Below are 27,719 nucleotides of genomic sequence, written 5' to 3' on the forward strand. Positions count from 1 at the left end.
GATCAACTACCAAGCGAGCTTCTAAAATACGGTGGAGAAGCACTGGTGAGAGCTTGGGTGAGAGCACTACACTGGGTCATTTACCAAGATTTGGGAGGAGGAAGTATTACCGGAGGAATGGATGGAAGGTATCGTGTGTCCCATCTACAAAAAGGGCGACAAGTTGGATTGCGGGAACTACCGCGCGATCACACTACTGAGCGCTGCCTACAAGATACTCTCTCAAATTTTATGCCGCCGACTATCACCGATTGCAAGAGAGTTCGTGGGGCAATATCAGGCTGGATCTAGGGGCAAGACACTGTGCAAACAAGAGTAACTCTGAGAAATTCTGAGTAACTCTTTTCACCAATGATCGACGAAATTTGTTGAAAAACACCCCTAAAACTGCAAGAAAGGCGAGACATCGGGCAATATTGTTTTGATTTTGCGATGAATCAGGCAACACCCAAGCAAAAACGGGAGCAATCCGGAGAAATTCTGAGCAACTCTGTGAAGGAAAATGTACTCTCCAGCACAGTGTCTTGCCCCAAGCTATTTAGCAAACTTTCTTAAGAAATTAAGCACTCCCATCTAAGAAGCAATTATTTAACTGCATCTCACTGGATTAAAAGTGACTTCCATGCAATAAAACAGGAAATATCGCCATTTGAAAATCGGTAACAAATTTTTTTTAAAACATCCATACGCCACAAAATTCGTTCATAAACTGACTTCTTGTCATTCGGAACAACCGCTTTACGACCACGCAAATCCCATACCCACACACTATTCCTATTTCACTCACGCACATTCTCATTCATGTCATCTCATTCGCTTCACGGTCGCTGTCTTCCGATTCATACGAGGGCATTCGAACTGACGACAGACTCGGAGGCATTTGCTTCGAAAGCACCAAACAAAAGCTTTCATCGCAGAAGCTGTGCGATGTTTATTTCGCGCGTGCACTCTAAATAGCACGCACGCAAATCGACATGTAACATCCACAACATTATAAAATCTGGAACTCGATTTGAATAGGTCGAATGTGCTTTTGTCGATATAAAATTCGATCAGTTTATTTTAGTCATTGTAGCAATATGGCAGATATTTTGCAAACTTTCAATGATGGAACAGAAAGCCTGTTTTGTGAGGATGCTGCTGTATGTATCAACAATGCTCAATTTCAACGGTTTTCGCTATATTAAGCGAATCCAACTGATCGAATTTTTAATCGACAAAAGCACATACGACCTATTCAAATCGAGCTCCAGAAATTATTAAACATGAAATGGCATAAAGTGAAATGCTAAATCTAGAAACCTAGTATTTCCATGTGTGTTTGTGAGCACCTATATATAGCGCATTTAGTTCACCACTGGACTATCGCACTAGTTTTAACGAGTGCAAAAACGCTAATAAAAGTGCGCGATTGCATCAAATCTACTCGGTGTCTTCAGAGCACTTGTTCACCATAGATTGAAGAAATAGTGCGCCGAAGACATCAACCTGATTTGATGCAATCGCGCACTTTTATTTACGTTTTCGCACTTATGAAGTCGCAGTTCGCAGTCCAGTGGTGAACTAAATGCGGTATATTGATGAATTTTATCAATTTTAATATACAATACACGCTCACTACACATAGCACAAATGATAATGATACCTCGGCAAAATCTGGGTAACCGGTACCCAGCTCCTCCGGGGCTTTGATTTTGTTAATTTATTTCCAATTTAGATTTTTGATAAAAAGCTCCTAATTTCCATGTTCTGTTCACTTATTGTTCGTGCAGTTGAAAATCGGAACTTTTGACACGCGAAAATCGATTTTTTTTCCTAAACCGTATGTCGGACGTACGTCGGGCACAGCGCGCTGGATAGAGGGCCAGGTCCGCTGTCCAGCGCACTACGTCCGACGTTAGGTTTCACTTATGGATTTTGAGAAAATTCGATTGTCGGGTGTGGGGAAACTTCGGGTTTCAACCGCGACGACAATACCTGATGCAGGAAAACAGTTCCCCGGAAGAATTTCTCTGTTTTCCCGACATTTATTCGCATATTTTTCGCGGAAACATCCTCAATTTCCAGCGTTCTCCTAACCGCTGCCATATTCTCGAACCGGACACTGACAAAGTGCATGCCGATTACCCACATCTTTACCCAGATTCAAGAGATCTGGGTTTTCGGGTTACCCGGATTTTGACAACTGCTAAGAACATGAAAATCCGGGTAGAATCAACCCGGGCAATGGGTAGTTTCAGGTTAGCGTGTACTAAATAATCAATGTAATCACGATTCCTATGTACGATATGATTACATCGTTTTGATGTAAAATCTTTTGTTCTTAAGTGTACATCGTCCTAGAGTGACTGGAAGGGAGAGTGGCGTCATGTTCCAATTTTGACAGGTCTCCTGCTCGTTTGGAACGGGAATTTGTATGGATTTGACAGATGATCGCTGTTCCAATTTTGACATTGACGCCACTCTCCCTTCCAGTCACTCTACATCGTCCGATGTAATAAATACTTATGCAACCGACGTATTGATCGGGTTGCAGCAGTTCAGATGTAATATTACACAACAGTTTTTACTGTGTACTTGGAGTTTTCACTCATATTTATTTGCGTAAAGTTTATATTGCGTATACGCAAATTTGAGTAAAACTTACCCATATTTTATAAAAATAGGTAAACTGATCTTAGCGTGTAACATACACTGAGAAACCAAAGTACTCTTTAAAGGGTAAAAAAGTACCCTCTTTGACAGTAACTAGGTGAACTCTTAAAAAGAGTAAACGGTCTTTACTCTTTAAAGAGTAAAGCGCTCGTACGTCAGTTCAACGAGTGAATTTTACCCATTATTCACAAAACAATTCGGTTGAAATAATGGGTAAATTTAACCCTTTTTGGTTTTCTTTATTTTTAATTTGGAAATGAAATAAAATTAAATGAAATCGGTAAACAAATGAAACAATTTAGCATAAAAACAATTTTATTTAATTTAAAATAACTATTTTATAGTAAATATGAAGTTCCTGTGTGATGTGAAGTTCCTGAATGATGTGGAGAAATCCATCGGCGACAGACTAGGCAATCCTTATGAAATCCAGTGAAATCCCATTTTTCGGATGTCCTGCAATCGAGACACAATATTTTCAATGATTATATCATTACAAGCAAAATAGACAGTCATTATTACACTTACCAGTTATTTCTAATTTTATTTCTTGCTCCCGATATCACAAGTTAAAAGAGCTAGCGCCTAGGACAAACTGCTGAACAGATTTTTCACCCTTTAAAGAGTAAACACTTTAAACTTGAAAATGGGCAAAAATTACTCTTTGTGCAAAATTTTTAAGTACCCTTTATTTTGACAGCCCCATACATCTGTAAAAAAAGAGTACTTTTTATTCCTTAAAGGGTAATGCCGGGTTCGCAGTGTAAACGATTTTTTGGCAGATGTCAAAATCTGTCAATATATTTGTCACCTGCCACGCTCGTTGAAAACTACTCTAAAGTGAGTCGTTTTCGACTCACTTCGGCACAAAGTGGAACAGCTCAAAATAGAGTAAAGGGCAGTTACTCACTTTAGAGTAAAGTTGGATTTTTTTTAAATTAGAGTAACTCTTACTCAGTTTTATTTTATTTCAATTTAGCAGACTGAGTAGAAAGTTACTCACTTTTACAAATTTATTTTGATTGTTTTTCTGATTGAAAAAGTTACCGGAATCTTAAATGAAATATCAAATACACATATTTTATTGCGTAATATTACATAATATAAAGTAAAGTAGCTAACTTAATACATCAATAATATAATTGATCTTAGATGCATCTTAGAGGCGCAGATCGGGTTACAGCTGGGGGCATCCGGAAGTTGTCTTTCGAGTAATTCCAGTAATTCAGTAGATCATAATTACCAGCGTACCGACTACCGATTCGCGATTCCGTCCCGGTCAGCCTGCTATGGCAGCATCCGATCGATGAACCATTTTTCCGAAGAGCTCCTTTCTCAAAGATTTTGTTGTTTTCGAGACCTGATGTGCCAATGGAAAACATGTTAAATTTATTTTGATTTCCTACAAGTTACCAACATACTTACTTTCCATTATCAGATATCATAGAATCTATGCGAAAAACAACACATTTAGTTAATGAAATAAGGAAAACTAAACCAAGAATTAAACGTTCTGACAAAAATGTAATTTTATTGCTAAGTCTCAACCGTTAAACTGAGTAAAACTATTTCGAGAAAACTCAAAAGTGAGTGAAGCGTAATTTTATTCCTGGATGAGTTGAAAACAACTCTCTTTCATAAAATAAAGTTACTCTCTTTTGACAGCTAGTTCGAAAGTATAAAAGTGAGTCGAAAACGACTCACTTTAGAGTAGTTTTCAACGAGCGTGTGGGGTCCCAGTTTATCACCTGCAAAAGTGGAACAAGTTGGCAGTCAGAAAAACTAAAAATATATATGTAGTATATTCAATTAACCTTGAATATCAACCATTAAATTTCAAAATGAGTGTAGGTATCCATTTACTTTTATTATTTTGTTGTATTGTTATTAAATTAATAAAAATTGGAATTAAAAAAAACTTCATGGTTCTCAATAGGTGACAAAAGGAAAACAGGGTACAAAAGGCAGTAAGCAAATCGTCGAGGAAAACATAGCAACTCTCAAATTTTATAGAAATATGGCCTGTGGCTCAACTGCGTGCAACATATTGATAAGTTGTATATTTTCCGAACCATTCAATGGACTCCATGTGGTATGTATTTCAAATATTCCAGATATAGTACAGCCGATTATTTTTTTCGCACGGGTCTGGTTTTGGCGAGGGGGGCGACACATCTAAATCTCCGAAAAGATGTAAACGAAGATGCATCTACCTTTTTAGATGAGTGTGATATTTGCCAGATTTTCGCATCTACTTTCCACTGCATCCACTTTGAAATCCTGCCAAGCGCTGCTTTGAGATGGGAGGAGATGTGAATGGATAGGGTGTAGATAAGCGAAGATCAGTCGCACACAAAATATGAAAAGGGTTTAATTGGTTTTTATATATAACGACGTTCTGGGATTTTCTTAAATTTTTCGACTTCATCCTCGCAAACTAAGTTCATGTGTGCATTAGATATTTATCAAAGTATTTATCTACATTTTATGCATGTTTAGTTGCATAATTATATCAAAAGTGCCATAAAAGAAACGTGGCGCAAGCTGGTACAAAAAAAAAATAGGCTCTGTTCAAATGTGTGAGGCAGCAGTGCAAAATGTAAATAATGCCTAATCATTTCCAGTTTTTGTTTTCAAAAAAAGAACTGCAGTTTTACAGTTCATCAGCGAAATCTTCCAGCAACTTCTACCGGGAAACTCCTGATTATCTCCGACCAGTAAAACCTTCAGCAATTTCTTATTGAGAATTTATTCTGAGAAATTCTGCGGTAATTCGTGTCCGGGAACGCTCCAGCTACTCCTTCCGATGAATTTTCCAGAAGTATTAAGTATATTAAGTTCTTTCTGACCGGAGAATTCTTCAGTTTGTAACTTACGAGAATGCTTAGGCCAATGGGCAAATATTGCCGATAAACCTTGAGTAATTTCTTCCTGAAAAATATTTTTTTCGGAAACTCCTTCCAAAAAATGCATTATTAATTAGTAATTTACTCCGGGAAATTCCCAATCTTTCATAGATTACAACTGTCATTACTTCCGGGCAACCCACTATAAATTCCTTCCAGTCAATCATGATCCGGAGAAATTATTGTAGGAACTCCCGGAGGACTTCCCGATAGAACTCCTGGAAGAATTCACTTGATGAGTTCCTAAATAATCCTGATGCAACTTCTGAAGCGATCCCTAAAGTAACTGATAAAAAGATTCTCACTCCGGAGCCCCAAGATGAGTAATTTGATGCATCTCTGGGAGGAACTTTTCATTGGAGGTATATCCGGGAGAAATATATGTAGGCTTGCTGCTCCTTGCCGCCCCTAGCCATTTATTCCAGGAAAACTTTCAGCTATCCTTTTTCACTCTTTCAGCAAATCCATTGTGGAATCCCTTAGGAAATCTGCCATTAATAAGCTCCGGGAAACCCTCTTCAATCCTACATCAATTCCTTCGTAATATTTCATTGCCTCCAGCTATCCACCAGCAATTTCTTCAAAATTGTAGATGGAACTCCCGAAGAAACGCAAACAGTGTGCGAATAAAAAGACAAAACAGTTAACGGATTCCCGGCTGGTTCGAATGCATCAATAATTGCTTCTGATGGCAATCATGATTCCAGCAAATCCGGTACACAGATCCTTAATATCGGCTGTAGGTTCCATTTTTCATCAGCATCAGTAGCACCCTAGCGGGACCTGCAATTGTGTTCGACGTAGTAATCTCGAGCCGAGCCATACGTCCACTGGGTTGCTCCGATCGCTTCTATTCCGGTTGCGACAGGTGGTGCTCCTTGCTGACCCGACGACCAACCAAGCTGTACGAGCCCCGACACGGCCACGGGGTTGCTCCGGCTCCGCTTGTTCCGGTTCCGGATGCGACAGGGGGTACCCTTCTTGCTGACCCGATCACGAATTTCAGTAGCGCGGTTCTGTTTTGATCTCAGTTTGACAACAACATCCTTTGTTTTGTTTTCGTCGATCACATCAGATGTGAGAGATGTGAGTAGTTTGAAACAAAGATTTTGAGATGGATTTGGGATGGAAGCAGATTGCAAGATGTAAACAGATAGTGCACAGTGTGTAAGATGCATCAGATTTTTGGTAAAAATGAGATAATTTGGATGTGTCGTCCCCGCGACACATCTAAATCTCCGAAAAGATGTAAACGAAGATGCATCTACCTTTTTAGATGAGTGTGATATTTGCCAGATTTTCGCATCTACTTTCCACTGCATCCACTTTGAAATCCTGCCAAGCGCTGCTTTGAGATGGGAGGAGATGTGAATGGATAGGGTGTAGATAAGCGAAGATCAGTCGCACACAAAATATGAAAAGGGTTTAATTGGTTTTTATATATAACGACGTTCTGGGATTTTCTTAAATTTTTCGACTTCATCCTCGCAAACTAAGTTCATGTGTGCATTAGATATTTATCAAAGTATTTATCTACATTTTATGCATGTTTAGTTGCATAATTATATCAAAAGTGCCATAAAAGAAACGTGGCGCAAGCTGGTACAAAAAAAAATAGGCTCTGTTCAAATGTGTGAGGCAGCAGTGCAAAATGTAAATAATGCCTAATCATTTCCAGTTTTTGTTTTCAAAAAAAGAACTGCAGTTTTACAGTTCATCAGCGAAATCTTCCAGCAACTTCTACCGGGAAACTCCTGATTATCTCCGACCAGTAAAACCTTCAGCAATTTCTTATTGAGAATTTATTCTGAGAAATTCTGCGGTAATTCGTGTCCGGGAACGCTCCAGCTACTCCTTCCGATGAATTTTCCAGAAGTATTAAGTATATTAAGTTCTTTCTGACCGGAGAATTCTTCAGTTTGTAACTTACGAGAATGCTTAGGCCAATGGGCAAATATTGCCGATAAACCTTGAGTAATTTCTTCCTGAAAAATATTTTTTTCGGAAACTCCTTCCAAAAAATGCATTATTAATTAGTAATTTACTCCGGGAAATTCCCAATCTTTCATAGATTACAACTGTCATTACTTCCGGGCAACCCACTATAAATTCCTTCCAGTCAATCATGATCCGGAGAAATTATTGTAGGAACTCCCGGAGGACTTCCCGATAGAACTCCTGGAAGAATTCACTTGATGAGTTCCTAAATAATCCTGATGCAACTTCTGAAGCGATCCCTAAAGTAACTGATAAAAAGATTCTCACTCCGGAGCCCCAAGATGAGTAATTTGATGCATCTCTGGGAGGAACTTTTCATTGGAGGTATATCCGGGAGAAATATATGTAGGCTTGCTGCTCCTTGCCGCCCCTAGCCATTTATTCCAGGAAAACTTTCAGCTATCCTTTTTCACTCTTTCAGCAAATCCATTGTGGAATCCCTTAGGAAATCTGCCATTAATAAGCTCCGGGAAACCCTCTTCAATCCTACATCAATTCCTTCGTAATATTTCATTGCCTCCAGCTATCCACCAGCAATTTCTTCAAAATTGTAGATGGAACTCCCGAAGAAACGCAAACAGTGTGCGAATAAAAAGACAAAACAGTTAACGGATTCCCGGCTGGTTCGAATGCATCAATAATTGCTTCTGATGGCAATCATGATTCCAGCAAATCCGGTACACAGATCCTTAATATCGGCTGTAGGTTCCATTTTTCATCAGCATCAGTAGCACCCTAGCGGGACCTGCAATTGTGTTCGACGTAGTAATCTCGAGCCGAGCCATACGTCCACTGGGTTGCTCCGATCGCTTCTATTCCGGTTGCGACAGGTGGTGCTCCTTGCTGACCCGACGACCAACCAAGCTGTACGAGCCCCGACACGGCCACGGGGTTGCTCCGGCTCCGCTTGTTCCGGTTCCGGATGCGACAGGGGGTACCCTTCTTGCTGACCCGATCACGAATTTCAGTAGCGCGGTTCTGTTTTGATCTCAGTTTGACAACAACATCCTTTGTTTTGTTTTCGTCGATCACATCAGATGTGAGAGATGTGAGTAGTTTGAAACAAAGATTTTGAGATGGATTTGGGATGGAAGCAGATTGCAAGATGTAAACAGATAGTGCACAGTGTGTAAGATGCATCAGATTTTTGGTAAAAATGAGATAATTTGGATGTGTCGTCCCCCTCGGGTTTTGGCTATAAGTTAGTCAATTTTGAACCGATTCATGAAAGTTTGTAGGCATGGCACCTCTAGTATTATTTTTTTCCAAATTGGGTTGCTACATTTCGCAGTAGGCATTTTCGCACTACCGGTCACTTCGGATTTTTTAGCTAGCTTGAGCTTGATTGACCACCCGTAGATGATACTCCAGTATTGTCCGTGCAGTTGAATCCCGGAACTTTCGACTAGCGAAGTTGGATTTTTCTCCAAATCAGTGCGTCGGACCTAACTTCGGAAGTGGTGCGCTGTATAGTGGACCAGGTTTACTATACAGCGCACTACTTCCGAAGTTAGGTCCGACGCATGGATTTGGAGAAAAATCCAACTTCGCTAGTCGAAAACTCCGATTTTCAAGTAAATTGAGAATATCGCCAGACAAGCTACATTCACACAAGGAACCAATGAAATATCTGCCGGGGACTAGCAGACATCTTCAGTGTATGCACACTTAGAAAATAGAACCGAACTCGGTTCAATTTCAACCGAGTTTTTATCTGCTGAACGCTCGGTTCCTCGCTCGGTTCAAAACTTTACAACCGAGTTTTCGGTAGACGTTCTTTGTCATAGAAACGTCAAACTTACCGAAAAAACTCGGTCGAAAAGTCTGATTCAACCGAACATTCAGTACAATTTATTATTACCGAGAGCTGTCAAACCAAACGAATTTCGGTTCTTTTTATTAGTCCTGCATTTCATTCATAGTAATTTCCAAGGTAATTTCAGCATAAAGAATAAAAACAAATTCATAATTGGAGAAAACAATGATTTATTACTTGCTCCCAATGTTTAAAACACACCTATTTTTAAATACAATTTTGCACATATTTTGTTTGTTCGTACATGCCGCAGATTGGATGAGCAACCAACGGGTAAAGCTTCATCTGGTGAAAAAACTTACATGCCATTTCCTATGCGGTTTCTAAAAAAGCTTGGGAATTACGTTGTTGCTGGTTCGTCTGTGGCCTTTTTCTGGAGATTGTTCGTGAGCTGAAAACACACGTCTTCAATCAATATAGATGTTATAAAAATATAATAAAAACAAATTTTCTCACCTATTTCCTCTGCGATTGTAATTTACGATCCGAATGCAAGGACCTTCACTTCAGAATCAAACATGGCCGATTGGTTTGCGTAGTCAAACCAAGTGCGCAACCGACTTTTCGGTTGAAGTATCCGACGTGAAGTTCACCGCATTTGACGTTTGAACAATGCTTGGTGTTTTGTTTTGCCTCGATTTACCGAGTTTTCTCGGTATGTGCTACCGAACTCGTACCTTTTGCTGCTTCACCGATGGTTTCGGTTCAACTGACAATCAAATAGATGAAAGTATACCGAAAATCTGTTGCCTTTCAAAACATCAGGAGCAAAACGACATTTTGAAGCGATCTTTTCGGTTCCCCATTATAAACCGATGCTGGTCGGTAGAAAAATGAACCGAGTTCGGTAATATTTTTTAAGTGTGTGAGCGTTGGTGATCTTCTATTTTTAGGCGACAATGGCGCCTGCCACGTCAGGTTGCTGGTCAATGTGGGGAAGGATATGGAAGTTGTTGCGGTAACTTGTGCCGAATCCCATAGGCGGTAAAAGAAGGCACTGACGTGTGGAATTGTTTGTCATGCATATAGGGCACTGCACTGTTTTGATTTTGTATGGGATTTTGACGTTTCTTGGCCTTGTTGTTTACAAAATTGCTGTAAGAGTGAAAGAGAAGGAGAGAATTTCATGCAGTGCCCTATAGGTGTGTTTTGCAGTAATATCTTTTGCTTTGACTTTTGCGTTATGTAATAGAGAGTTGTGTCTGAATGGTATAGATCTTTCATCGGTTATCAAAGCAGGTAGAATTTGCATATCGTAGGTTGCGGGGTGATATAAAGAGTTTAGCGCCTGAATTGTAGGGAAATAGATTAAATGGAAATTATTGTGGATAACTATTAGATTTTCTTTACAGTTTGATACACGCAGGAATTTTATAGATACAGAAATCTTTTGTTGGGATTAATTAGGGAGTATAGTCAAACCAGTGTAAGTACCTTTGTTATTTTGGTCGAGAATCAATAATCGACATCACCTTCTGTAGTCCCGTGCTGGCGCGAAACATGAACTGGAGAGTTTGCGACGGATACACTCACAGCGACCACCAGGAGGTCCGGTATAGTATTGGATCACGGCCAGGGAGTACACTAACTGGCAGTCAACCTCGCGATCGAATGTGGAAGACGAAGCAGTTCAACAAGGAGCTGTTCGTCGAAGCTCTCAGAAGAGAAGATCCGGGGTCGAATCTAAGGCCGGAAGAGCTAACGGCAGCGCTGGTGCGTGCGTGCGACACAACCATGCCTAGAAAGTTCGAGCCGAACCATAGACGTCGTCCGGCATACTGGTGGAATGAAGCGCTTCGGGACCTCCGGAAAGCCTGCCTCAAAGCCAGGAGACGAATGCAAAGAGCTAGAACCGACGGTGAGAGAGAAGAACGTAGAGTAGTGCTGCGAGTCGCAAAAGCTGCTCTGAAGGAGGAGATCAAGCGGAGCAAGAAAACAAGCTTTAAGGAGTTGTGCCGGGATGCTGATGCAAACCCATGGGCAGATGCATACAGAGTGGCGATGGCCAAAATCAGAGGCCCAGCGGTACCCGCTGAGACATGCCCAGAGAAGCTGCAAGTTATCGTCGAAGGGTTGTTCCCTCAACACGAGCCTACGATATGGCCACCGACTCCATACGGCCATACAGGCGAGGAGAGAGTGAGTATCACCAACGACGAGCTGATAGCAGCGGCCAAGAAAATGAAAGCGAAGAAAGCGCCCGGCCCGGATGGTATCCCCAATATAGCGTTGAGAACAGCTTTCGAGGCCAACCCAGATATGTTCCGGACATCTCTGCAGATCTGCCTAGATGAGGGTTGTTTCCCGTCTCAGTGGAAAAGGCAAAAACTGGTACTGCTACCGAAACCAGGCAAGCCCCCCGGTGAACCTGGTTCATTCCGGCCGATATGCTTGCTGGATACGCTCGGCAAGCTGCTAGAAAGAGTCATCCTCAATAGGCTGACAACTTTCACGGAAGGAGAGCATGGTCTGTCGGGGATGCAATTCGGATTCCGAAGAGAAAAGTCAACGATAGATGCTATCCAGGCGGTTGTTGCTACAGCCGACAAAGCAAGGACGAAAAAACGACGAGGTAACCGCTTCTGTGCCGTCGTCACGATCGATGTGAAGAATGCATTTAACAGCGCAAGCTGGGAAGCCATCGCTACAGCGCTGCACGAGATGAAGGTTCCGGACTACCTCTGCAGGATTCTCAGTAGCTACTTCGAAAACCGGACTCTGTGCTACCATACTAGTGCAGGGCAAAAGAACGTCACGATAAGTGCAGGCGTCCCACAGGGGTCTATCCTAGGTCCGACGTTGTGGAACGCAATGTACAACGGGGTGCTGACACTGCAGCTACCGACAGGCGTCAAAATCGTCGGATTCGCGGACGATATCACGTTGGTGGTAGTTGGCGAGTCCCTAGAAGCAGTGGAGATACTTGCTACGGAGGCGGTAGATGCTGTTGAGAACTGGATGCAGAGGAAGAAACTATCCATAGCCCACCAGAAAACGGAGCTGGTGCTGATCAGCAACTGCAAGGTGGTGCAGAAGGCTGCAATCATAGTCGGAGAACATGCCATAGACTCCAAGCGGGAATTGAAGCATCTCGGCGTAATGATCGACGACCGGTTAAATTTCAATAGCCACGTCGATTATGCCTGCGGAAAAGCAGCAAAGGCGATCACAGCTTTGTCGAGGATCATGCCGAACAACTCGGCAATCAGCAGTAGCAAGAGGCGGTTACTAGCTAGCGTGTCCACATCGATCCTAAGGTACGCTGGTCCGGCTTGGGCGACCGCAACAAAATTAGGAGGAATCGCGTTCAGCTCTGCAGCACGCACAGACTGATGGCCATGAGAGTGGCGAGCGCCTATCGCACGATATCATCGGATGCGGTGTGCGTGATCGCCGGAATGATCCCTATCGTCTTCGTTCTGGAAGAGGACAAAGAGTGCTACGAGGCCAGGGGCGCTAGAGGAGCTCGGAAGGCAGCGCGAGTCGTCACGATGGCGAAGTGGCAACACGAGTGGAATACCACAGCGAAGGGAAGGTGGACCCACCGGCTTATTCCAAATCTGAAGAAATGGGTGAACAGAGCTCACGGAGAAGTCAATTTCCATTTGACGCAGTTATTGTCAGGTCATGGCTGCTTTAAGAAATATCTGCATCGGTTCGGACACGCAGGTTCGCCGTTCTGCCCCGATGCGCAGTGAGATGACAGCAATCTGCGGTGCTGGTCTAAGTGCCGACAACATCGTGGCCAGAATGTGCCACGACGAAGCCTGTTGGAACGCGGTGAACTCCGCGGTAACGAAGATGATGTCATTTCTCCAGCGGAAGTGGCGAGAGCTGCAAATGAACGATAGAAGAAACAATCCGGGGTAAGCGTAGTAGTTCCGTCCGCGTGTGGTAGATCCGCCGTCTGGGACTACCGGTGTCGTGAGCAATTAAGGTGTGGAGCAGTGTACGCAGAATTTGCCCCCGCAAGCGAAAAATAGGCAACAAAGAAGGCACGGCAACAACGCTTTGTTTTTTCGTTAGCAGATAATGACAAAATCGCTCCCGAGTTTGTACACAACAAAAACGGTAGGAATATTTGTCTCGTTCTATTCACATCGTGATTTTCGCATTGTTTTACAAGTGAAACTCGATTCTGAGGTTTGCAAGAGTATTAACTCGTCCAAATGCTTATAAATTCGATGATGTGGGTTAAAAATTTCTGCAGAAAAGCCAGAATATCGTTACACGCACGGCAAGCGATGTTTGTTTTATTGCTCTCATCGCCAGACATGCGTTTGTTGCGGAGCGCCTTTGTTACCAACATGCACCGCTTAGGACAAAGCGTTTGTTTTTCGGCGTGATCCGTTTTTCGTACCCTGGTGTGGAGCTTACTGGCTCTCGGTCGGTATTCGGGAGAACTTCCTACGTTGGGGAACTCTCTGTCGGAGTAGGATAGATCCACTGCCGGGGAGTATCCGAGTAGTGCGCGTGAAGTCATTGTGCTCAATGGCACACGGGCGGTAACGGGAGAACGTCTTTCGCCGGGGACTTCTCTGTCGGAGTAATACAGATCCACCGCCGGGGACTGTCAGAGTAGAGCGATCGGGAAGAAGCACCGGAGCATGGTCGTCAGGGCGCCTGTGAACCGGAAGCCGTCTCCAACCGGAATCGCAGGACCGACCTTGGCATCTGCCTGGGAAGTCGGTAGCGGGAGAAGTTTCAGTGTCGGGAAACTCTTCGTCGGGTAGGGTATATCCACCGTCGGGGACTATCCGAGTCGTGCGCGGAAACCTCGAGTGCTGATTGGCACTCGGGCGGCAGCGGGAGGGCAACGTTCTCGGAGCAAATTAGTAGGAGCCGATGAACTCAGCATGGCTTTAGAATAACAAATTTGATGAAAGTGGTACTAACATAGAGTTTACCGCTCAATGGCGGCACATTAAGCAAACAACAAGCTAACCGGAGCCGAAAGGCTAAGAACGATTAGAATAACGAATTTGAAAAATAGCATGTATGTCGCTTAGTGGCGATACTGGAATATTAACACCATACTAACGAAGCGGTGCGCATAGCATGAAGAAGACTAGAATAACAAATTGGTGATGGTGCACAAGGCACATAACGCCTCCCCTCCGAAGAAATACTGCATGGTGGTACCGGAGGGGAATTTAAGGTGGAGGTAAACTAGGAGAGAAAAAAAAAACACACACACACACACACACACACACACACACACACACACACACACACACACACACACACACACACACACACACACATTTGCTCAGTTCGTCGAGCTGAGTTCATTGGTATATGAGACTCGGCCCTCCGGGCCTCGGATCGAAAGTCGGTTTTTCGTGCGATATTTATACCCTTCTTATGGGTGTAAGAAGGGTTAAAAACGTAAAAAAAACCTTGTAAAAAAATCGGGTGTAACAGTCAATTCATTGCCAACTTTTTTGATGTTTCATACAAATTGATCAAGTTTTGAGTGCTAATTCATTCTGATTTTGATTTCTGAGACTTCATTTATGATCCCGAATTTTAATGTTTTTCGGTGCTATTGCTTTTTTTGCACCGTATTAGACCCCCTGCAGATTTTTTTTGTCACACCACAATATGTTCCCACCAGATTCAGTATACATTGGTTCGTTTCGCTGCTAGAAATTTTAAGCGTCGGTTACACTTTTTGGGTGGTGCATGGAATAATCGGTTTGTTTACTTGCTACTTTCTTTGGTGTTTGACGTGTGAACAAATATTTTAGACGATTGAACATTTGCACGGTCTACAAAGCAAATGCTGGAAAGCAAATATCGTCTCTTGAGCTTCCCAAACATATAGTTATGATTGGTAATACTGCGTAACGTAAAATAGCAAACAAGTTTTTAGTAGGGCTGTAGATCACATGTTCTGAATTGCAGAACAGTTTGGATAATCCTGAATATTTCGAATGTATTTTATAGTCTCATCTCATACTCAGATACTATGAGCCCTAAAAACCTAGTTGATCCTGTACACACCAAAACTGCTGAGCACTAAAATGCGTAAGACCTACTCATAAATGCATAATTTCCATACCACTCATAAAATGTGTAAGAGTTACACATTCACAACATCTGCTCGTACACTATTCTAAATGCGAAATAGCTAGGTATATTTTTTGGTTCGCGAAAGTCACTTGTAAACCTAGCTAGATTGCCATACAACAAAAATTGCAACTTTAACGATTTTGTGGACGCAGGAGCAGATTTTGTGAATGTCCAAAGTCTAACACCGTACATCAAACCGTTTTTAATTAGATTTTATTTAAGATTTTATAGAGGCATTTTAAAATCTTCCCCTGTGTTATAGGGATAGGGATTTTTCAAAACATCATCGCTTTTCTTCTTCTTCATGCAACATCCAATCATCAATATATTGTCGCGCTTATCTTTTATTAGAGTCCTGCGGCGGTCGTACGCTCGCAAGGCATACCGCCACATGACAGTCGCAAGGCAAAACAAAAGAAAACGTGTTCCCGCCAAAAACAAAAGCACGTGGATTTCGCGAAGTGACAGATGTTTTTGAATGTATTTGTGACGAACGGCAAGAGTGGCTCAGTGGAATGAGTGTTCTTGCTGTCAAACCCCATATAATGGAATTATATACTTTTAAATCTGGCGACGCTGTTATGATTAGTGACTGTCGCGCTAATATCAGAAGCCAGAGGCAGATAATCGCCATATTCTGATTTTTCTTGAGAGACATAATATTTCAAATTTATTAATGGTTCGGATCATAGGTTCCCAAACTCGAGCCCAAACTTTAAGGTGTGCGACCCCCTTTTGCCAGCAGACGTACTTTTCACGACCCACAATAGAAATTCCCTCATTTGTTGTCTGTTTGGTCAAATATTCGACTGTCCTGCGCGACCCCCTGGATAAAGACTAGTGACCCCCAGGGGGTCGCGACCCACAGTTTGGGAAACCATGATTTGGATGAACATATTCCTCCACGAGCACGATGTTACTTGTGTGCCGAATAGAGCTAAACAAAAGTATGCATCAACGGAACTATACAACTCTATATTTTCTATTTGGTCTTATCTAGCCCCTAAAGCTCCTAATTTTGTGGCAACACTGCACATTCTTAATGCTAGTGTACATACAGTCTTTTGCCCGATTCACGATCGCCGATGCTCCGTGACTGCCTGCCTTGCCTTTGTCTGCTGATCATGTTCAGTGCCTAGTCGGCCGCTCGGGAAAACGCTTCGTGCCTTGACGGAACGGCATGGAACGTTTAAATGTTGCGAATTTGCCGATGATACAACCTCGAGCGCGTTGTCTCCCTATGGCTCTCCGCGTGGCGGGCGTTTCCGCTGGTGGATCGCTGTGGTCCCCGCTCTCGGATCTAGGACCTTCCCTTCCACGGTCGGGACGTGGATAGTTCGCGTCGGCGAAGAGATCGATCAACGGCGGAACGAAGGTCTGAAGAGAAAGAAGCCATATCGCCGACACGATTAGTTTCCTGAACGCCTCCGTTGTACCCAATTTGCACACTTACTTCTTGCTGAAGGTTTCTCTCTGCAGCTCCAGTGACTGTATCTCCGTAATGGAGACCTACAGGATTCCTCTGAGCGATATCCGCTGCAGCTCGGACGAGGGTCCAGATAGTTTGTGCGATGATAATCCTCAGAATGTGTGGTTGGATTTGCTCACTAGGTTAATACGTAATGGTCGAATACACTGATTTTATCTTCGGTATAGTGGGTGTTGTGGATGCAGGTAAAAGATTCACGGTTCTGGCGTAGTGGTGTGCTCTGCTGCGTACTTCCTACGCCCTACTCGACTCGGTAGATCATCCAGGTGGTTTATGCGCTAGAGGTGCTATTGTACTGTATCCTCTTTCCGCGAGGGCAGTGTGTTGAGAATTATGCAGGGCGATCTGTCAAGAATCATGGAGGAAATCAAATCACTTAGCCAGTACATACAACCAAACACTCAATACCTTCTTGCACTTTCGGTCGCAGCAAACTGCACCAAGACTTGCTGGCAATTGCTGGCTTCTCAATAAATTAAGGATATTCTCTCATTATATACTGGAAATGTGGACATAGTTGTAGTTGGAGAGACGTGGCTGAAGGAAAGTAATACTAATCTCTACAGTATCGACGGTTTTCGTAGTTTTTTTTTTCTTGTCGCCCGGACTCATCTAGTGGGGGATTGGTTGTTTACGTTAAACAATCGATCAAAGTCAGTTTGCAGAAAAATGAGCATGACGAATGACGATGGTCGACACCATATTCACTTGGTAGTTCATGCAGACTCCGCACCATTTCATGTTCATGCTATTTATAGGCCACCGTCTTACGAATTCTCGCGTTTCTTGGCAACGATAGACGAAATTTGCGCGGGACAAAGAAACGACGCCTCCTGTGTCATCGTAGGTGATGTAAATGTCCCAGTGAACCATCAGAGCAGTCCTGCAGTCCGCGAGTACAATAATCTATTGAGATGTTACAATTTCGAAGTCACCAATACATACACCACGAGACCAGCGAGTAACAACATTTTGGATCATGTAGTTTGCTCAGATGCAGTTATGCGTAATGTACTGAATGAAACCATTCTTTCCGATATAAGCGACCACTACCCTATCATATCGGCTTAAAGGAACGATATTCAAAGAAAGTGGTAGTACAAGCAAACATTAAAGGCTACTGCCCTTGGATGAATTTTGATCTGTGGAAGCTACTTCGAATCAAGGAAAATGTTCTGGCCAGCTGCAAACGACGACCATCTGCAAGAAGACCGAGGGAACTTTTAGCTCACGTTTCTAAAATGGTGCAAAGAGCTAAAGATAAATGTAAAAAAGAGTACTACGGTAACCTATTTCACTCCGACAACCACAAACAAAATTGGAGTAACCTAAACAAAGTCCTTGGAAGATCTACCGGCGACGCAGAAGAAATAAAGCTGATATTGGACGATCAACAAACAACCGGCTGCCCAGTAGCGGATGCGTTTAACAAGTTCTTCAGCACTATTGGGCCCCAGCTTGCTTCAACGATCAACAGCCGTCGAGAGATAAACAAATATAATACGCTTACGCCTCTCAACACTTCAATCTTCTTACGACCGGCAAGTGAGCAAGAGGTCGTGGTCGAGATAAGAAACATGGATGCCAAAAAAAGCAGTGGTCCTGATGGAATACCGGCAAAATTCGTCAAGGATCACCATCGGACATTCTCAATATTGATTCGGGACGTCTTCAACGAAGCTATTAGCACGGGAGTATTCCCTGATTGTTTGAAGGTTGCACGTGTAACGCCTTTTCATAAATCAGGATCTAAAACTGATATCAACAACTACCGACCAATATCTGTACTGTCTGTCCTGATCAAACTAATTGAGAAATTACTCGTAACTAGACTACAAAGCTTCCTACGAATAAACAACGTCATGTACAGTCACCAATACGGTTTTAGGACCGGTTCCAGCACACTTACTGCAACCAGTGAGTTAGTTGATGAAATTTATGATGCCATGGATTCTCGGAAGCTAACTGGAGTACTCTACCTTGACTTAAAGAAGGCATTCGACACTATATACCATGACTCCAAATAACTTGATACGTAGTTATCTCACCGGAAGAAGTCAGTTTGTGTATGTAAACGGAGCAAATAGTTCTCAGCGCGGAGTAACGGTGGGTGTTCCACAAGGTAGCAACCTCGGACCCCTATTATTTCTCTTATATGTAAACGATCTACCGAATCTAAACTTGCATGGGAAGCCACGATTATTTGCGGATGATACATCGCTGTCGTATAAAAGCACCAATCCAAATGACATCGTGCGTCAGATGAAGGAAGACTTGACAAAGCTTCAGGACTATTTCAATGAAAGCCTGTTGTCCTTGAATCTATCGAAGACGAAATACATGATACTCCACTCCCATCGCCGGAACATTTTGCCACACTTGGATTTAACAGTTCAAGCAACTACGATAGAACAAGTAACCAGTTTCAAGCACCTTGGTTTAATAATTGATTCTACGCTTACTGGAGTGATCATCTTAATGCACTGCAAAAAACCGTCAGCTCAACGTGTGGATTACTATGGAAGATTAGAAAGTTTTTGCCACAGAAAGCACTGTTGACAATGTACCATGCCTTTGTTCAATCCAAATTGCAATATCTTGTTTCGCTCTGGGGTGCTGCAGCAAAATCGCGATTGAAACCGTTGCAAACGCTCCAAAATCGTTGTCTGAAAGCCATTTTCAAGTTACCAAGACTACACTCGACCGTGGATTTATTCAGAAACTGCCCTCCGTCTATACTGCCAATACTTGCCTTGCGAAAGCTACAGTGTCTGCTGCAAATTCACAATAACATGTTCAACCAAGAAGCGCATCATAATCAGAGCATAGAACGTGTTTCGCATAGATACCTACTAAGAGACACAGCAAATTTAGTTACCTCGCGCGTTAACACAGAGATGGCCAAGAGATCGGTGTCATACTTCAGTAGGAAATGTTTTAAATCATCACCAGTTGCTCTGAGACTCGAGCGAAACGCAATTAAATTCAAGCTTGCTGTGAAATCCCTGATGCGTCTCGAGGTCCACAGATACGTAATCTAATTTTTCCCAACATCTGGACAACTCCGCTCATCCGTCGGTCGAGGAAATACTCCAGCTCTTCCAGAACTGGAGAAAAAAAAACACATCTGATGGCTACCAGGACGCGCGAAAGATATCACCGAAATTGGATTCCGCATCTGCAACCCCATTGTGATGCGCTGTTGGACAACCATCTATGGTCCGCTCATCCGTCGGCCGAGAGGATAGTCCAGCTCTTCCAGGTAAGAAGCTGGTATATGTCTGGCCGAAGTAAGTGATGCTGCGCGCCTAATTAGGTCGAAAAACTGTTCCAGAACTTGCGAAAAAACACTGCTACTGGCTTCCACAAAGTGCGGAAAGTTCCACCGAAACTGGCTTCCATCTTGCTGTAACTCCATTGCGCTGCGCTGTTGGACAACCGTCCACGTCCGCTCATCCGTCGGCCGAGAGGATAGTCTAGCTCTTCCAGGTAAGATGCTGAACTTGCGAAAAAACATTGCCACTGGCTTCCACAAAGTGCGGAAAGTACCACCGAAATCGGCTTCTTTCTTGCTGCAACTTCATTGCGATGTGCTGTTGGACAACCGTCCATGTCCGCTCATCCGTCGGCCGAGAGGATAGTCCAGCTCTTCCAGAACTTGCAAAAAAAAAAACACTGCTACCGACTTCCACAACGTGCGAAAAGTACAACCGAAGCTAGCACTCCATTGTGCTGTGCTGTTGGACAACCGTCCATGGTCCGCTCATCCGTCGGCCGAGAGGATAGTTCAGCTCTTCCAGGTAAGAAGCTGGTATATGTCTGGCCGAAGTTAGTGATGCTGCGCGCCTAATTAGACCGAAAAACTGTTCCAGAACTTGCAAAAAAAGAAACACTGCTACCGACTTCCACAACGTGCGAAAAGTACAACCGAAGCTAGAACTCCATTGTGCTGCGCTGTTGGACAACCGTCCATGGTCCGCTCATCCGTCGGCCGAGAGGATAGTTCAGCTCTTCCAGGTAAGATGCTGGTATATGTCTGGCCGAAGTAAGTGATGCTGCGCGCCTAATTAGATCGAAAAACTGTTCCAGAACTTGCGAAAAAACATTGCCACTGGCTTCCACAAAGTGCTGAAAGTACCACCGAAACTGGCTTCCATCATGCTGCAACTCCATTACGCTGCGCTGTTGGACAACCGTCCATGGTCCGCTCATCCGTCGGCCGAGAGGATAGTTCAGCTCTTCCAGGTAAGAAGCTGGTATATGTCTGGCCGAAGTTAGTGATGCTGCGCGCCTAATTAGACCGAAAAACTGTTCCAGAAATTGCAAAAAAAAAAAAAACACTGCTACCGACTTCCACAACGTGCGGAAAAGTACAACCGAAGCTAGAACTCCATTGTGCTGCGCTGTTGGACAACCGTCCATGGTCCGCTCATCCGTCGGCCGAGAGGATAGTTCAGCTCTTCCAGGTAAGAAGCTGGTATATGTCTGGCCGAAGTTGGTGATGCTGCACGCCTAATTAGACCGAAAAACTGTTCCAGAACTTGCGAAAAAATATTGCCACTGGCTTCCACAAAGTGCTGAAAGTACCACCGAAACTGGCTTCCATCATGCTGCAACTCCATTGCGCTGCGCTGTTGGACAACCGTCCATGGTCCGCTCATCCGTCGGCCGAGATCCATCTTGCTGCTACTCTATTGCGACGTGCTGTGGACAACCGTCCACGGGCCGCTCTTCCGCCGGCCTAGAGGAAAATCCAGCTCTTCCATAACGTGCGTATAATAGCATCGAATTTGACTTCCGTATTGCTGCAACTGCGATGTACTATTGGACAACCGTCTATGGTCCGCTCATCCGTCGGCCGAGAGGATAGTTCAGCTCTTCCAGGTAAGATGCTGGTATATGTCTGGCCGAAGTTAGTGATGCTGCACGCCTAATAAAATTAATAAATTGTTCCAGACCACACGCGCGTCCGAAAGGGGCTCATCTGCCAACCGCAGAGATTGCAAAACCCGTCAGCCGTATTTCTTCACCACCGTTCCCACCAGTCATCGTCACCTCACAAATGAATTTGATATATTTTTCTATAATTAAATTGTAAATTGCTTATGCACTTCCTTCAAAGAGATATAATTCTCACTGGAAGTGCCATTGTAATGTATTTTGAAAAGAAGAGGAGGTTTTATGCCTTTGGGAGAAGGGATTCAAATGGACATTCTACTCCCAGGGGCTTTTCCCTGCTCCTAATAAAGAAGATAAAAAAAAAATCCAATTTCCCTATCGTGGGTATTGGTTTTCTTCGCCGGAACAAGGTTGCTGCCGCGTACACGTGTAGCCGTTGACACCGCACCAGAGTCGTCCTCCTAGCACCTACCACCTTTTGCAAATGGACGTTTCTGCTCGTTACGCTGACTCTTTTTGGCAGGCGGAAGCAGAATCGTATCGTGTGAGCGAAGGCAAAGGCCTTCCCGGGTAAAAACTAGCCATAGGGTATTTGGTGAAAACCATTCCTGCACCATACAGTGTACCAGCTACAATAAAGTGTATTGTAATGAAATCACAGACAAACAGACGTAACTCTTAGAGGAAATTCATCAAAAACTTTTGCACAGTGTCATTTTCATGAGCACACTGCCATCTGTTGGTAGAACCGCGCGCGACACTGTCGGCCATGATGGATTTCGATTTGACGTTTTGCTGACACGCACACTACTACACAAATTACCTGTAATTTTCGTTTGCATCATTCAGCAACGTGTACACTGACAAACGTCAAAGCGATCGAACACTAGCGCATCTGGTGGAACGATCGCGCAAATCAAATGTTATTTGAATTGATCGTTAAATGCATATGCCAAGCCGTTTTGAAGAGTGTTACGTCTGTTTGTCTGTGATGAAATGGTTCGCTATACTATACATTTACATTGGATATTTATGTATCAATATATTGCGATTTTTTTTCGACTTAGACTTTGATGCAATAAATTTCGTCGTACTCAGATTTCGATTTCGATTTCGCTGTCAATCTCAGTCAGAGGGTTTTTGCAACTCGCCTGATAATGTGACAGTTTTTGCCGGCCGTCTCAATGTTTACCATTAAGGTCTTTTGTTCTCGGTCCACCATATGGTCATGTTTACACAACAAAATCAGCTGGTTCACCGATGTTTACGTTCATCCTCATTGTTCTCAGCTACCAGCTGATTATATTTTCATAACAAAATCAGCTCGTTTCGCCTGAATCGAGGAAAGAAGGCGAAAAGGTGTCATAAATGTTAGGTTAGTCCCATATTAGGGCGAGTTCAATTTCGTCGTCAAAGTCTGATTATTCGTAAAAAATACAATATTATACTGATTTTCTTACGTTTGAACCATTCCCTTTTCGAAACATTATTTATCCGTGAATTTTCATTGTCGCGCTTATCTTTTATTAGAGTCCTGCGGCGGTCGTACGCTCGCAAGGCATACCGCCGCATGACAGCCGCAAGGCAAAACAAAAGAAAAAGTGTTCCCGCCAAAAACAGAAGCACGTGGATTTCGCAAAGTGACAGATGTTTTTGAATGTATTTGTGACGAACGGCAAGAGTGGCTCAGTGACCCGTAACGTGGGTAGATCACCTTGGAATGGTGCGTTACGGTGTAAGATCTACCATTTCAAGTTTTGATCTTGCTATTTTTCAGCCTGGTTTATTTAAATGCAAGAACATTCCAGGATCAAGATTTGGTGTACTTTTTTACACTATTTATTTATTTATTTATTTATTTATTTATTTATTCTATTTATTTTTTATTCTATTTATTTTTTACTGCTAATACATATACCGTTTGTTTCAGAGGGATGGAGGTAAATTTAACCTATATATAAATAACAATTTACAAAAATATAACAGTGGAGAACGTATCACAATTTAATACTTTTTTCTATTTCAAATTTACAAGCAGGCAATCAGCGACCAAAACGGCGAAGTATCTCTTTCTTTAGAAAGGTCAAGATTACCGTACGATACAGTGACAAGTAGACCACGTTTTCCGCGTCGATTTATTCGTGCCGAGTTCCATAATTGCGATTTCTTTTTCGAACATTTACGATAATGTATTTTTGTTCATCACACCTTCAACTTATATTACGCGTTGCGAACATTCGCGGATAATAAATATGTACAACGGTTTTATTATCCGCAATCTTATTAACACGGGAACGCGGAAAAAAATACTAGAACAAAGATGAAACTCAAAAGCAACGATTCTAGTTGTTAGTTGTCCAGTTTTCTCGTAAAGCTACGGCGCGGGTTTCGCTTTTACAGCATTGGCAGTAACACTAAACCAGGTCTGCCCAACCTTTTACTGCTGCGGGCCACAGGTAACGTTACCTACCAGTCGACGGGCCAGAAATTAAAATTTATCAATAATACACTTTTTTGAAAATCTTTTCTGGGCTTTTAGGCTTCAGATAGGGATCCAAGCCACTTGGGCAAAGGCTTCTATTTTGGGCACTTTCCTCTCTAACTCAGTGAATTTTAAACCAATAGACACACTTTTAGGAACGCGGTGAGATAGGAATAGTATCTAACCGTGTACAAAATATCAAGTCAATTGGTTTAAAATTGACTGAGTTATAGCGGAAAAGTGCCCAAACTAAAAACCACTGCCCTAGTGGCTCGGTACCCTAATGGCTTCAACCCAAACCGATAGAAATTTAAGAATTCTTAAGATGAAAATGAAACTTTTATTCCAACAATTTTCAGTTTCGAATGGAATTTTGGTGTTTACTGAATATATGAACATTTCCGCAGAATTTTGGAGCTGGTTTCAGTATTTAGAAAAATGCAATGGCTTTTATAGAACAGCATTCTACGTTAGATCCTACGCTGGATCTAAATTCATGCTGAAATCTTACAACGAAAATAAAATCTCCGAATGCTCGTGGAATTCTGATTGATTTGTTTTAATATGGGGTTTCACGACTGGAAATTTGATGAAAAGGCGAATGTCTATCTCAGTATTCAAATCAAGAACGATTTTATCTACATTTCTGACGTTTCGGTCTGAGGATTTGGGCTTTTTCAAGGGTCATAGTGCCTACCGTCAATCGTTTTTGGAATTTTTGCATTTGGAATGCTCTTCTGAGTGGTTAAAAATGTATACGTGTTATTATTTTAGATTTTATTTTATTTTATATTATTCACTGTGCGTGCACTTGGTAACGACTGTTTTGAAAGAAAATTACTTTGATTTTATTCTTTCTCAAATTGTTTTCATTTATTTCTAAAGTTACTCACAGTTCTTGTTTTTATTAATTTGTTTTACAATGTTAGCAAAAAAATATATTCAAAAGTATTACTCCTCGGGTGAAATTCTATTACATTTCTTCATTCGTGCCGCGGGCCACACAAAATGATGTCGCGGGCCGGATCCGGCCCGCGGGCCGTACGTTGGGCAGCCCTGCACTAAACGGAATTGCATACAGTTTATTTTCTGACTGAGAAACGATAAGCTTAAAACGTGCGTTATTACGAGTTGATCCGACATAAGCGTGGTTTAAAAATTATTCATACCCGGTATATAATTAAATTTAATACACAAACATACAATAAAATTATTGTATTCTTCCGACAGCCGGCTGGCGGAAGACTAAATCATATCAAGGGTTGCATAGCTCACATCACTTACCAATGTGAATCCAGATCTATGAAACTTTCTATCCCTTCCCTTCCCACTAACAAACTTCCTTCCTGTGACAACCGTGGGGATGCGGAGGTACACACGGTCTCTAGTAGCAACGGATGTCACACCAACATTGCTTCCCTTCCCCGATGACCGTTAGGACGTGGCCGGCGCCGGTACTGACAATTTTAAGTTTTTAACCTTCAAAATTGCACATTGAGGATGGAAAGCTACACCCAGGCCCCATCCATTTGGTTCCCTGTGCAATGTTGACTGTTCTGGTCAGTAACGGAGTAGCAACTACGAATTGTACGGTCATCTCATGCTCATGCTCATGCTCATGTTGTTCCTCTCCTCTATATTGCCTCTATTTTCATTAACTTCTTGATTCATAATAGATGATAGCTTGTGTCTAATTTTAATGTATGTATGTATGTATCTGTTCAATATTCTTTCATCGAAATTGTATAGTTCGTCACCATGAGTGTCGACATGTGTTTTGTTTTCGTCAATTTCCAAAATTGCATCTTGCATCAAATAATCACTTCCTCTGCCTAGTTCTGTTTGTATATAGAATTTTTTAATTATTTATTTATTAAAGTTTGTATATATTACTCATATCAATCTTTCAAGAATTTACGCAGCAAGCACTGTAAAGTTCGTCGGCCAAAATTCTCGCTAAACACATTTTTTTCAATGAAATTTCCATATATTATTGTACAATCCGGCACTTCAAGGTGCTGACCTTAGTTTTTTGTTTTACAATATGTTTCAGTATTTCTTCCCTTGAATTGTGCGGTCCGCCACTGATGGTGTCGGCACAGAGTTTTGTCTCATTGTATCGAGTCCATGGTATCAGAGGCAAGTATCACTGCGTATTGGTTCACCAGTTCTCTGAATTGCGAGGTGATGCAAGATCTCTTTCGTTACATAAAACATTCTCTAGATTCCTACTCAGAATTTTCAAGGACTCACCATTCTTCCTAACTGTTAGGTGACACAACTCTGTGTATATGTGTTTTGTGTATGCTCACGGTTACATGCATTACATCGCTTACCAAAGCGAATCCTGATTTATGTAACTATTGATCCCGCCAACTAACAAAAACTCCTTCCCGTGACAACTGTGGAGGGTCCAGTAGTACATACAACCTCTAGTAGCAACGGTTGTCAAACTAACATTCCTTCCCTTCCCCGGTAGACCGTAAGGACGTGGCCGGCGCCGTTATTGACCCAAAAAAGTTTGAGCTCTCGGAACGTGTACATTGAGGAAGGTGCGCTAATCCCAAGCCCCATCTATTGGTTCTCTGTGCAATTCCGCTAGCTCTGGTCAATCACGGAGTAGCAACTACGAAGTGTACGGTCGTCAATGCTCATGCTCGAACGGCAAGAGTGGCTCAGTGGAATGAGTGTTCTTGCTGTCAAACCCCATATAATGGAATTATATACTTTTAAATCTGGTGACGCTGTTATGATTAGTGACTGTTGCGCTAATATCAGAAGCCATAGGCAGATAATCGCCATATTCTGATTTTTCTTGAGAGGCATAATAATTATTTATTCAGTATAAGATTTTTTCCGTGCTTTGTTTTGTTGATGTTTGTGACTTTTTTGATGCAAAAAAAGGAAAAAGAAAAAAGTGAATAAGTTGAAACATCAATTCAAAGTCAATAGGGGTACTCACTAAACAGATTAAATTGCTGCGTAAGCCATGATTTTCTGCTTATTTGAAATGTTCCATGATTTTGCGAATGAAATAATCAAAGATTGCCTTGGTGATCGTGATGTTCAATCAGTTTAATCAGTTTACGCTGTTAAGTGAATCCCCCTAATAACATGTTTAAATCAGTGGTAAACCAGATGTCCTAAGAACTGCAGGTCCAAGCAGGGGTCCAAGAGATATGGCGGGCTAGGTGTGTAGAGTGCGATGAGAGAAATACGAATGTAGGCTAACCCGAAAAGATGCAGGTCAGATTACCGTAAATCAGTGGATGAGTTCAACACTATTCTTTCTGTATTTGCATTTAGGGGAGTTTTCTCCTCTTCTCTCATGTGAACTTGCCTTCGACCACAATCGAATCAAATGCTATTGACAAACTTTATCTTTGACGTAGAGCCATC

The 27,719-nt window shown here is 42.5% G+C and overlaps 1 protein-coding gene across 3 annotated transcripts in view; it reads left to right on the forward strand.

Moving 5' to 3' along the window:
• Nucleotides 1-4,378: 4,378 nt before the first annotated feature.
• LOC109421232 (uncharacterized) overlaps nucleotides 4,379-27,719 on the forward strand; it is a 236,488-nt gene continuing 213,147 nt past the window's right edge. For all 3 annotated transcript variants that reach the window (XM_062854924.1, XM_062854922.1, XM_062854923.1), the window contains exons 1-2: nucleotides 4,379-4,502; nucleotides 4,592-4,747. The gene's annotated coding sequence lies outside the window, so the exon portion shown is untranslated. The remainder of the gene's footprint in view (nucleotides 4,503-4,591; nucleotides 4,748-27,719) is intronic.

The sequence above is a fragment of the Aedes albopictus genome, chromosome 2 (assembly GCF_035046485.1).
Source record: "Aedes albopictus strain Foshan chromosome 2, AalbF5, whole genome shotgun sequence".
In the NCBI taxonomy this organism is placed as follows: domain Eukaryota; kingdom Metazoa; phylum Arthropoda; class Insecta; order Diptera; family Culicidae; genus Aedes; species Aedes albopictus.